This window comes from Lygodium microphyllum, chromosome 6 (genome assembly GCF_053477565.2).
Source record: "Lygodium microphyllum isolate KBCC chromosome 6, Lygodium_microphyllum_v1.1.10, whole genome shotgun sequence".
In the NCBI taxonomy this organism is placed as follows: domain Eukaryota; kingdom Viridiplantae; phylum Streptophyta; class Polypodiopsida; order Schizaeales; family Lygodiaceae; genus Lygodium; species Lygodium microphyllum.
Genome location: NC_141140.1, coordinates 24,327,126 through 24,340,052, shown reverse-complemented (window position 1 = coordinate 24,340,052; position 12,927 = coordinate 24,327,126).

Sequence of the window (12,927 nt, the reverse complement as noted above, 5' to 3'; positions counted from 1 at the left end):
GTGTGATGAGTTCTTGGTCTCATATAGCAAGAAGTCGGGACTGGTCCATGGTACTTCCATGACTTTGACACCTCGAGGCTTAGGGAAGGCTCTGTCTCTTCCCTACAAAGGAAAACCCTTTGTTACAGCTCGCCAGCTATTCTCTAACAATGAGATTTTGAAGCTGTTACAAAAATAGACCAAGGAAATTCTGGATGTCAAGAAGGTGGTCAACACTTCAGGAGTTTCCTTTTCCATGATTTACTGATCATGTGTGGAAGTTGGTATGTCAGTTTCTCCAAGACAGGTTTATGCCTGCAAAAATGCCATCCCATTACTTGTCCAAAGAGCTCTTTACAACTTCAAGGACGGTGCTAAAAGGAGTAGCTATTGATTAGAGCACTTACCTATTCACTAAGATGGATCAACATTTCGTTAAAGTAACCAGGGGCAATGTTACCAATGTCACCTATGGATCCTACTTGTCTGCCTTCTTGACCTATTCAGGTTTACAGAAGAGTGTGCCTCCACCTCCTCCATCTAATCCAGTACCTCCTCCTCCACCTTTAGATGAGTCCGAACCAATTGATATAGAGGACCTGGATTCTCCTCCTCCCCTGGTCATACAGCGCAAACGCTTGAAGCGGGTAGCAGATAAAGCTCCTTCAATTCTTCCTTCAGTGACAGTTCCTGCTACATCTGGCAGTGATCTCCCTGCTTATCTCACCTATAACAACCTGTTCAGAGCACATAGAGAAGGTTCCTTGGACATATCAGTCCCTTCATTGAACAGTCTAGTCTCGGGAGATGCCATTCCTTTCCTATGTAAAGACATTCAGAGTTCCATTGAACTGTTAGTGACAGCCTGTGTTTAACAGCTGTATGCTTCCTTTTATGGGGAACTGATGCAGTCTAAAGACCAGTTGCATCAGGCAACATCCGAGTTAGCCTCTACTAAAGATACCCTGGCAAATCTGTTTAAGCAAATGGAGCAACAAACCCAACTGATTGAAACCCAATGAGATGAGATATCTTCTTTGAAGATTCAGTTAACAGAGGCTCAATCAGAGGTCACTAGAATCTCAGAGGAGAAGGAGAGGATGTCCAAAGAAGTGCAAGAGTTTCAAACTCTCTTAGATGTAAAACTCTCAGCCTTACAGACTGCTAATGACATAGTGGAATCACAAGCTTCCCAAATCAAACAGTTGCAAGACCAACTTGCAAAGTCATGGTTTGTTCCTCCAAGCCCTAATGTTCCCCTGATTCCTTCTCTCTCACAACAGGACTTGGCTGTTCTTCAGAGACAGGCTACCTTGTGTCCTCTATTCCAAGATAAAGTGGAACGATTGCAGTCCAGGATGGATCTACTATGGTCTACCTTTGAGCATTTCCAGGAATATGTTCCTCCGGACCATTCTTTCTTTGTCCACTATCAAATGCACAAGTTGGCCTTTTACATGAAGCTTTCAACGATGGATCTTCCTCTTCCAGAGGATGGTTGGAGTGGAGCTTGGTCTCCTGAGTTGCTGACAGAAGTGGTCTGTATGGTGTTTGAAGATTCTGTCCGACCGATACCATGTTGCTATCATATATGTATCTACGGGGAGACTTGTTGATTCCAGATGAAGTGGATATGGCCTAGTATGTGGGAGATGTGGTTTTACAAGTTGTTTTGTATGTCAACTATTTGGAGTTGCGAATAGGTGACATGTTCCAGAGTTACTCCTCAAAAGTGGCTACTTGCCCTAATAATTCCTAGCACTCCATAATTGATTCTGTGGTCCTGAATCGACGATAGAACACAGCTTCTACCTATGTCCAGAGAACTAACCAACTGAGGGTGGATCTCTTAGCTTACCTTTCCAAAAATAATCCATTCGATTCCACCTTTTTTTATGCCTATCAGAGAAGATCTATCTTAGGTCCCTCTGTTCCTAGCCTACTGTATTACCAACAAATGGCTCACCGTTGATATCTATCTTTCCCTTTATCAAACCAATTCAACAGCCATCTTACCCCTTCTTTTCCAACCTCAATCTTTTCCTCAAATTCTCATATTTATATACTACTCTTTTATCGAAGATAGAGTATTTTTCCCTTCTCCACCATGTCATTCTCCATCCATCCATGTACCTTCTACCTTTCCTATTTATCAATTAACACCCTTCCTAAGTGATTCCCTAAAATTTTCAGCCACTCCTTCTTTAACCTATTCCTCCTTTTATGATTTTTCCTACCCATCTCTTCATCCACTTTTCCTTATTCCACTTCCATCTCCTGCCACTTCTATCTCTCAACCCCCTCAGTTGGTTAGTGAATATGAAGAGTTTGATCAGCAGATTCCCAGAAGAAGAGGATGGAGCTCGAGTGAATCTCTTACAGAACCTCAGATAAATTGGCCAATAATTCCAGGACATTGGACAACTGCCAATCAAGCATACCAGAACTACATTCATTTTGCTCACCAATATTCACAATCTCTGGATCCTTTGGTGAGATTGACAGCTCATTTTGCTTGGTATCTAGCATACATGCATAGGCATTCCCATAATGATCAAAAGGCCATTCCAAAACTTTTTATGAATGTCAATGTAAACATTGACTCCCACCAGTTGGATGTCCTGTATCTTCATGCCCTATGTCTCCCTAGCAGATACCTTGTCTTGCTAGAAAGGATGTGTTGCTTGCAGTTCTTTCAAAATCCTCCCAAGACATTTGTAGATGAATCCTTCTCCATGGATCGCTTCCGAAACCACCAAGCCTTTAAAAGGGATCATCTTCATTGATGCCTTTACAATGTATCTTGGCATATTTTTAATGATATATCTCTTTTTGGAGGTGTCATTCAGATGGTTGTATTAGTGTTTGTATATGTGTTATCTTAATTGTATGTGATGAGTTCATGTTGATTGCGAATACTTGTTCGAGAGCTCTTTTCAAAAGATTGCTGGTGGATGGAAAGCCTATGGTTGAAAGCTGAAGAGAACCTCTTATATCCTTTAAAATTTTGTTATGGTTTTTTAAATGATTAATATGAGGAGTTAATGAATAATGAAAGTTTTTCTTTAGTAGTTTTTTCTCTCAGATACAGGTGATAAGTTGGGGTCGTGTTTTGGCATTGACAGAAGACAAAATTGAGCTCTTTAGTGAACTTATATTCTTATTTTCCTTAGGTTGCGAGGATGCTTCCTTTCTAAGTGTGGGGATATGTTGAGAGTGGAAAAAGATTGATTTTTTGACTGATTTTTGTTGTTTTTGAGGTCTGAATGATTGATTTTTGTTGGATTTAGAGTGATGTATGGTTGTAAGGGAAGTATTTGAGAGTGTTTTGGATGATATTGATTATGTTTTGGAAGTTCATGATGATTCTTAGTGGAGATATGAGGTTATGTGATGTTCTGATAGGTTCTGATTGGTTATGTATAGCTTCTGTTTTGTTCTGATTGTCTTCTGTATGAAGCGTGGATTGATGATTGATGAAGATTGAGATCTTTTGAAAGACTATTGAATAGTTTTTAATAGTTTGAATGGTTTTAGTATGAGTTATGAGGTTTTGATGACCTTCTGTAGACCCGTTGTAGAGCCTCTGTCTCTGTAATGTAACTGTACTGTAGCTATTCTGGTGCTGTATTGTCACTGTTCTGTAGACCTTCTGTAGGTGTTCTGTAAAATGTATGTGTGATTTTGGAAAAAAAATTTAACCTTTGGAAAGAATGAATCTAATTTCAAAAGAGCTAAAACAAGTGGAAGAAACAGCTGCGGAAGACTGAAGAGAAGACTAAGTGACAGTGACAGTAGTGAGCTGTGAAAAGACACTGTAGTGGCTCTGGTGACTCTTCATATTAGACATACCTCTTGGGAGGTGCATCCACGACCTAAGAAGGATTATTGAGGGTTATTATGAGAGTATTGTAGTGAGGATATGATGTACTATTGAGAGAGAGAGAGAGAGAGAGAGAGAGAGAGTCAGAGATAGCCAATTCTATCAAAACAGTGTAACTGTATGTGAGAGATTGAGAGAGAAAAATATGAAGACATTGAAGATGGATAATATGTGATTGATTTCCATTCAAAGATGGTGTATTCCCTTGTGTTCTTTGTTCTATTGAAGAATTTTATGAAGATGTTGAAGATTATGGTTTATTCTATCAAATCCGTGGGAGAAATCTACTATGATGCTGCGTGAAGAATTGTTGTTTTCTTTGTTTTGATGATCAAAAGAATGAAATAAAAGCTTGTTGATGTTACAAGATAGATTTTCTTACAAGAGAATTCCCTTTTCCTTGGTGTTCCTCTTGGGGCTCCAATTGGTGTTCTGCTCAAAAGTTTACCTCCTGAATATAATAATGTGTCAACAACTCTAATCAATATGCCAAACCCTGAGCTTGTTGATATCCAGGCATCATTGTTAAAGGAGGAAAAGAAGCTAAAAACTAAGGAAGAACCAACCACCTCTAGAGATGAACAAGCATTATATGTTGGCAACATGTACAAAGGCAAGAAGGATCAGCTTTTCTGTGACTTCTACAAAAGGGCCGGACACACCGAGAAGTTCTGCCATGCCAGAAAGAGGTCCCAAAAGGCCCATCTAGTTGCTGTTAAAGAAGAAGAAGAATATAGAGCAAAAGAAGAAGAAGAAGGAGAAGACCGCTAGGAGAAGGACAAACCTCATCAGTCCTTCTATTCGGATAGACTTTTTTAGCCTTGTATTACCTAGCCCTATTGCTTTGGACATAAACTTATAAACTCCTCATGTAGCCTTGTACTACAGCCTCTGTACACTTTGTGAGGCCCCGTTTATAGCCTCTGGATATCCACCATGTTTGTGGTAGCCACATTTAGCCTTTTCTGTGACAACTCTAGTGTTTTGCCATGTTTATGGTGTGCCCACACTTTGCAGGCGTTGCTTTCACTAAAGGCCTCTACACACTTTGTACTTTTTGGTTGTGATTGAGGAGGGGTGTTGAGATGTTTGCAATCACACCTACTTCAGTCTCTTTGGAAGGAGCAGTGAGGGCTCAGGACTAGAATCACATATGCACAGTAGGAGATGTGCTACCTAGACTTTCCTATAAAGTATTGTACTTGCTTTTTTTTCTTTAATGATATGAAAGTACTCTTTTCTTTTCAATAAAGTGTCTATGTCACAATCCACACACAAGATTGTGTTTATGAGTCCAAGTCTCAATCTTGGAACCTAATTCACTTGTGTGATAGTTAGTCTTGTATGTGTCCATGTCTTCATGAGTTTGGTCTTCGTCTTCCAACCTCCATAGCTTTCGCATTGCCATGTCCTAGATCCATGTTTTAACATTGTTCAACTACACTTTTAAGATTTTTACTCCATTGATTAGAATTGTGTTCTTGTCAATCTTTGAAATTCTCGACACACAGGTCTAGGTGTTGGAAGCACACACCTCATCCTTTACAAGGTAAGCCTCACAATCATAGTGGAGGTCATTGATTGGCTATCTCTCACATTGAAGTTGCAAGTATTGCTATAACAACTCATTATTGCCTAGTATATTGCTTATCTTGAGAGCCAAGCTCTAACTAGAAAAATCTTAACTGTACCACTCACCTTGGGAAGCACAATTGTACCCCTTATCTTGGGTGAATGTGTAGTATGTCAAGCCTATCCTAGAACTTTCTAATTGACCAACTAGAGAGTCAATTTCTCTCATGGGAATCAAGTGACAAAGAGGACCCAGTGTCTCACACTATCTTGAAGACCAAAGCCTCCTTGAGCTACTTCCTAAGCTTTCATGTCTTGAGATATTGAATGCATGCCTAAAAAACAGTAGCTACTACATTTGAGGAATAAGCCAACCCTTATATACATCTCTAACTAGGTATCCTCATGTATAGAACATCACAAGTCACATAAGACATTGGAACCATGAGAGGGAGAAGCAATCCATGCAACAAGAAATAAGCCATTGAGAGACATATCAACCCATAAAGACTTACCAACCCTAAAAGGCTTGAATGTACAAAGAATCATTGTCCAGAGTAAGCCACTACTAGCTCTATATGGTCTTGCATAGTTTTTCATGGCCTATAAGGTCATGATCCCTCCTCTATAAAAAGGTCTCTTTGTGCTACAAAATTGATAGGGTGGTTGATCGTAACGCACTCAAAAGAGAGAAAATAGAAGAACTAAGGAAAATTGTAAGGAAGGATAAGCAAAGGAATGGGCTTTGACCCAAGGTAGAGAGACATTGAGACTAGGGAACTATAGATATCCAAATAATCTAACCCAATGACATTGACTGTGACAAATGAACAAGAGGAATAGAGGAAAGAAAAGAAAGAAACCAGTAGGGATGCATAAGAAGTAGCAGTGTCAAAAACGCCTCACTAAGGGAAGACCATAACCAACACATACACATGAAGAAATAGAGTTTCTATATGCAATCTTTTCTGATCATTCCACTCAAAGAGGAATAGTAGACACATGAGTGGGAGTAAGCATTCTAAGCTATGCAATACTACAAGATTGGGGCAATCCCCTATGGAGATTAGTCATTTCAATGTAACATTGTCCAATGGCAGTAAAGACCATTCCAAGTCTCGAAAGACTAGCTAGTCAAGATCACATGTGTCTATTTTTTTGTCACACTTCATTGTTAAGAAGGGAGTAGACTATGATATCTTGCTAAGTAGACCTAGATGAGAAGACTATGACATCTTGCTCTACGACATCATTATGAAGGGAGTAAACTATGATATCTTGCTAGATAGGGCCTAGATGAGAAGTGTTCAAGTAATTGAGGACTAGAACAATGGATTAATGTTCTTTGGAAATGGAACAAAAGTAGTTCACAAAGAGATGGATACCTGAAAGACCTCATCCATTGACTTGGATACCATTTTTGCAATGCTCAAGGGAGGATCACATTGTAAATCCAATTATGGTCCTTTAACCAAGTACATTCCATGTCCAAAGGATGAGCATGATAGGATGCATGTTCTTGCAACCATTGATTTTCCTTTCTCTGATGACAAAAATGACTATAAAATGCAGTCGAGAAAGTGAGGACTCATGGAAAGATTATGGATGAAAATTCCATGTGTGGTACAAAATTGCCCTCTATGACACTACATGATGGTGAAAACTCAAAATATGATCTCTCAATATGACCTACCACATTCCCAGTTGGTAAAAATTATTGAGTATTTAAAAAGTGCATTGTCAAAGGATCCCACAAAGAACCCAAAGCCTCTAGAAGATCTCATGGAATCCTCAAGATGAAAGTGGACTAAGGTACACAATTTGAACTTTTTGTACAATTGGACCCTTGTAAGGAATGACAAAACCCTAGTAGATGATTAGTGAATGGGCAATGAGTTTTCTAACCAAGGAGACTTGGAGAGCAAATAGATTGATTGTGAATCTAAGGACATTATATCTCTCAATGAAATAGAGAATATCATTGATCATGACACTAATGTACACATGATAGAGCAAATAATCATGGACTCTAAGCCAAAGGAAACTAGTGCACTACTCATAGAGGGAGGAATAATTAGAATAGATTGTGACTAGACATGGCTAGGTTATCTTTAGGTTATGGACTAAGCAAGCAGAAATTAGCTAAGTTGAGTCAACAACCTTATATGAAGTAGAAGTTGAATCTAAGCTATGACCACTAGGGAAAATACTCTTGCCTAGTAGTAAAGGATGTGGATTCAACTCTAAATCTAAGGTCAACTTTGATAGTGCCATTGAAATTCCTTGATCTTGTAAGACTCAATGCACAAAGGGGGACATTCTAGTCCACTTGTATTGTAGAAGGTTGAAGGAGGCTAAGAAGAAACAAACTAAGGATTAAGAAGCCGAATGGCAAAGGACATTCCAAGATCTCCCTAAATGATTTACAAAGTTCAAGAAAGGGGATAAAATTGTAGTTTTGTTAGGTGCTAAAAGATAGCGATAAAACTGATTGAAGAATCTATCGAGGCTAAGGAAGTCAACTTGTTCTTAGCAAAGGGAAAAAGCCTTGACCTTTGTTCATAACTGACGACCTGACTACGGAAGAGGAAGCCAATATTTTCAACCTCCTAAAGAAGTTCTCAAATATGTTCTCTTGATCGATAGTAATAGAAGAACTTAAAGGAATAGACCTAGCATTGTCATGCATAGCATTCATATGGTCCAGGATGCCTGCTAGTAAAACAAAGACCATATGCCATGAATCCTAAGCATACTCATGTAATCAAAGAATAAATTGATAAACTCTTGAGTAGGGGATTCATCTATGAAATTGAGCAAACAGATTGGGTATCGTTGATAGTCATAATTCTAAAGAAAAATGAAAAATCAAAGTGTACATGAACTTTAAAAAAGTCAATGCTGCTACAAAGAGAGACAACTATCCTTTGTTGTATATTAAGCACATGCTTGAAAGAGTAGTAGGGAAGGTGGCTTACCAACTTTCTTAATGGATTTTTAGGGTACAACCAACCAAGTGCAAGTTCAAGTGCAAATTCATATGAACAACAAGCACAAGATGGCATTCACCACCGAATGGGGAATGTTTACCTATATACTCATGCCCTTTAGCCTAACTAATGCCCTGGCAACATCTTATGAATGGGATCTTCAATTATATGCTTTGGAAGTGGCTTGAAGTGTTTGTAGACAATCTCTATGTTCACATGAATTGGAAGGAGCACTTAGAGAAACTTGGCATAGTCTTTGAAAGATATGTATAGTATGGTCTCTCATTAGACCCCTTAAAGTGAAAATTTTGGGTCAAATATGGATGTATCAAAGCGTATGTTGTATCAACAAAGAGCATTGCTATTGACTCCTCAAAAGTTAGAGTAATTGTTGGAATTCCAACAAACTACAAGGGTGTTCAATGCTTCCTTGATCACATAGGATATTATCAATTTATATTGAAGTAGGTGTTGATTGCTCAACCCTTGTACAATTTGTTGATGTCTTTGATTGGACCAACAAATGCTAGTAAGTATATGAAACATTGAAGAAGGCTTTCACCACAACATCCATCTTACAAGACCTAAGTTTGCCAGTAACCTTTTATTGCAACATTGATGCATCAAAGTTTGATGTGGGAGTAATGTTCTACTTATCTAGAGAATGCAACATGGATTTTCCAAGGATTTTTGTGAGAAGACAACTCATTGATGTTGAAATGAATTACTCTACTATCAAAAGGAAGGCTTGACATTATCTTCTAGCAACACCATTCACCTTCTTTATGGACCATCAAGCTTTGCTCTACCTCATCAACAAACAGTGTGTAATAAGACACATTCTTAGATGGTTGTTCTTCTTGCTAGAGTTTGAATTCTTGATAGTAGTATGCAAAGGCAAGAAACATTATATGGCAGCTCAAATGTCTTGATGGGGAGTCCATAGAAAAAGGTATCGTGTGTATGATCTATCATACAACCATTTGTTCGAAACCTCTAGTGAAGATGAATTGTGTAAAGCAAGCTCACATAATATTCTGAAATCCTTGAAAAAGGAATTCCCAACCATCCAATCAAAAAATCTTAACTTAGAAAATTCATTATTAAAATCCAACCCTACCAATTGATTGCGAGACAACTACATCGGTTATAACATGATGGTCTATTGAGAAGATGTGTCTATGAATATAAAATGCATAATGTGCTCATAGAAGCACATGGAGAAATTGTGAGAGGACACTTCAATGGAGACATCACCACAAGAAAAATTCTTCAATCTCAAATGTAGTGGCCTATTCTTTTTCACTACGCAACAAACATTGTTAAACATTGTCATGAGTGTGAGTATACAAAAGCATCTACTCAAGAAGACAAAATAGACTTGGCACCTATAGTAGTCCATCAACCCTTTAAAAAGTGGGGCATTGATTTCATTGGACCCGTTAGTCCTACAACCCAATACTCACAAGCAAAGTACACTAGCTATGTCATAAAATGGTGGGTAGAGGTGAGGACCACTCAAAAGAACAATGCTAGGACAATAGCCAAGTTCCCTTGGGAGTTAATGATTTCTAAATTTGGTTGCCCCATCAAAATCATTAACAAACAATTCATATACTTCATCAATGAAATAATAACACATTTACTGTCCATCTTTCTCCTTATCCATTAAAAATTGTCACCATACTACCTCTAGGCTAATGGCCAAGCTAAAGCAACAAAAAAAGTTGTAATTAATGTGTTGACAAAGACAATCTCAACCTCTCAAAGTAACTCAGACAACAAATTGATGGTGGCTTTATGGGCATATTAGATGGCCTATAAAATAGCCATAGGATAAACTCCCTTCAAATAGACCTATGGAACAAAAGTGATCCTATAGGTCGAGTGCTTTGTTCTGAGACTATGAATTACTATTCAAGAATGCTAGGAGGGCCAAGAAGCTTGGACAAAGTGTGTAGTTGGACTAGAGCATCATTCAAAGACTCAACTTATAGCCACACATGCATTGATCTACAAGAAGACACAAAGGAAAACCTAGTTTGGCAAACATGTTAAACAGAGGGCTTTTAGAAGGGCAACCTTGTGTTACTTTATTCCATCAAAGGCCACAAGCAAAAAATGAAGTTCAAGTGACTTGAGCCCTTTTGAGCATGCCAAATTATTAAGACTAGTAATGTGGAGTTAGAAACATTGGAGGGTGAGGGGATCAAATTCTTTAATGAAAGCCACATCAAGAAATACTGCATATCCACTCATTTGTCGCATGACCCACTAATGGTACTACTACCCATTGCCATGCGTGCCATGAGCATCATAGAGATTGACATGAGGAGCCAATACCACTTGCCTTTTTGAGAGCTAAGATCCCTGCAAAGAAAGAGCACATTAGACAATGATAGGGCAACCACAACCAATCACAACAACGACTAAAATCAACCCGTTTGGGGGAGTACCTTATATGCATTAGTAGGGAAATCCAAAGTCATGATGATCATTGAGACTAAAAGTCTCTCCATTTTTTTTAATGTACTTCCAAATGCAAAGGGAGTTTGAAGGGGAAAACTATTTGGTAGAACATTCAAACAACAAACCAAATGCAACATTGACTATATGATGCCCAATGTATTCACCTATCCCTAACCAACATAAAAATGATCAAAGCTTTCAATAAGGGCAAACCAACTTCCTTGAAGCTAGCAATGCCAATGATGTCCTCAAACATATCCTACAACACCTCTAATAAGGGGATTAAAACCTTGCTCAGTGAGATACTAAAAGCACAAACATAAAACCAATAACCATTAGTTAGGCAACAAAGTAAATCCAACACCAAACCAAAAATAATGGATTCCCATGATTAAAAACATGAACAAAAAACATAATCCTCTTGCAAAGCACCTAGTGAAGCCTATTCCCCATAGAACAAGGCCTAAAGGTGGAACTACATGAGACAAGGCCATGATGAGTTCCTAAGTTCTTGTTGCCTACTCAAGGATATCCCGTAGATAGGCCATAGATGGGTCTAGATACCAAGATGTACAAGTGTGGCTATCACTATAAAAACTACAACCATGACCTCAACAATAATTTCCCTACTACAAATGCCACAACCCCTATCCAAGAAAGTGGCCAACTCACAACATGGAAAAAAATGTGAATCTACAAAGGTAATGAATCATGTGCTTTTTTATCATAGGGAAAAACTAGTTGTGCCATTAGAATTAGCACTAGCTATAAGTGCCTCAAATTTGAACCATAACAAGGTGCCCTCACCTCAGCCAATTAACCCTACAAAGGCTCATAAACCCCAACCACCCTAATCTATTGCTCCTCAAGTTCCAAATAACCAATGAAGATGTCAATGAGTGCAACTTCATCAATGGGGGCTAGACTAAGAACACAAGGAAGACCCCTAAGGAACCATTTTCGAGCTTCACCACCTCTAGTCCTTCTTAGTCCTCAACAACAACTGATTCTCAAAACCAACATCCAATCATAGGTGCAATCCACAAATAGTACTATGACTATGCCTCCAATAATGAATGCAAATAACCACCACTAAAGCCACTGCAAACCACAACCATTCCTAAGAAGAACCAACAATCAAATCTCAAGCAAACCTTCTTCCAAGGTTAGTAATCATATTAACTAGGTATGTGGCACCAAACCTGAACCGCCTTCACGGTTGTGTCCCTCTAACCATAGACCCTCAATAATAGATCTCATTGTGGACATGGCTACTGATATAAGTGAAAGCATTGTCAATAGCATTAGACACCTCAACAATACTTTCACCGTTTTCACTGGTAGCTATGATCATTTGGACCTAGGCCTCACAGACAACAACACAACTGCAACCGTTGAAACTCTTCCATGCTTATGGGAGGAGTTTGAATTCATTTTCACCAAGCATCCTACCATTGCAAAAGAACTAATAGCTACCCAAGTAACAAGAAAGCAAGCTCTCAAAGGGCACTTGATCACCTCATTTGAACACAACTGCTTAGACACCACATAAGAAGACCTACAAGATTTAGATCGCTTAGCCAAATCTGAGTCCCATTTTTGGAGAAGTGGTTCACCCATCACACACAATGGGAAATGGTCAATTATCAAATTATTTCTAATGTTGAATAGTATTATGCCATAAAGATAATTAAATATGGCCCCACCTACATTTCCCCAACATCATTTCGAGAGCTTGCTCTAACTTGGAATTGACCATTAGAGGACTACATTATACTACACCCCTACTTGGACCAAGTTTTAAGTGAGAAAGAGCTTCATGTCAACATCAATAGTCAAATAGGCTCATGGGATTTCCCAAAACAAATATCCTCACCTACATTGTCATTAGGTCATATGACATGGATCATTACACATCAATGGAATATAATCCTCACTTTTATGATTGGTTTGCAAAGAGAGCCCATTGAAGATAATAAATCCACACTCTCCTATACATAAATAATTCTTATTTCAAGCATTATCAGTCATTTT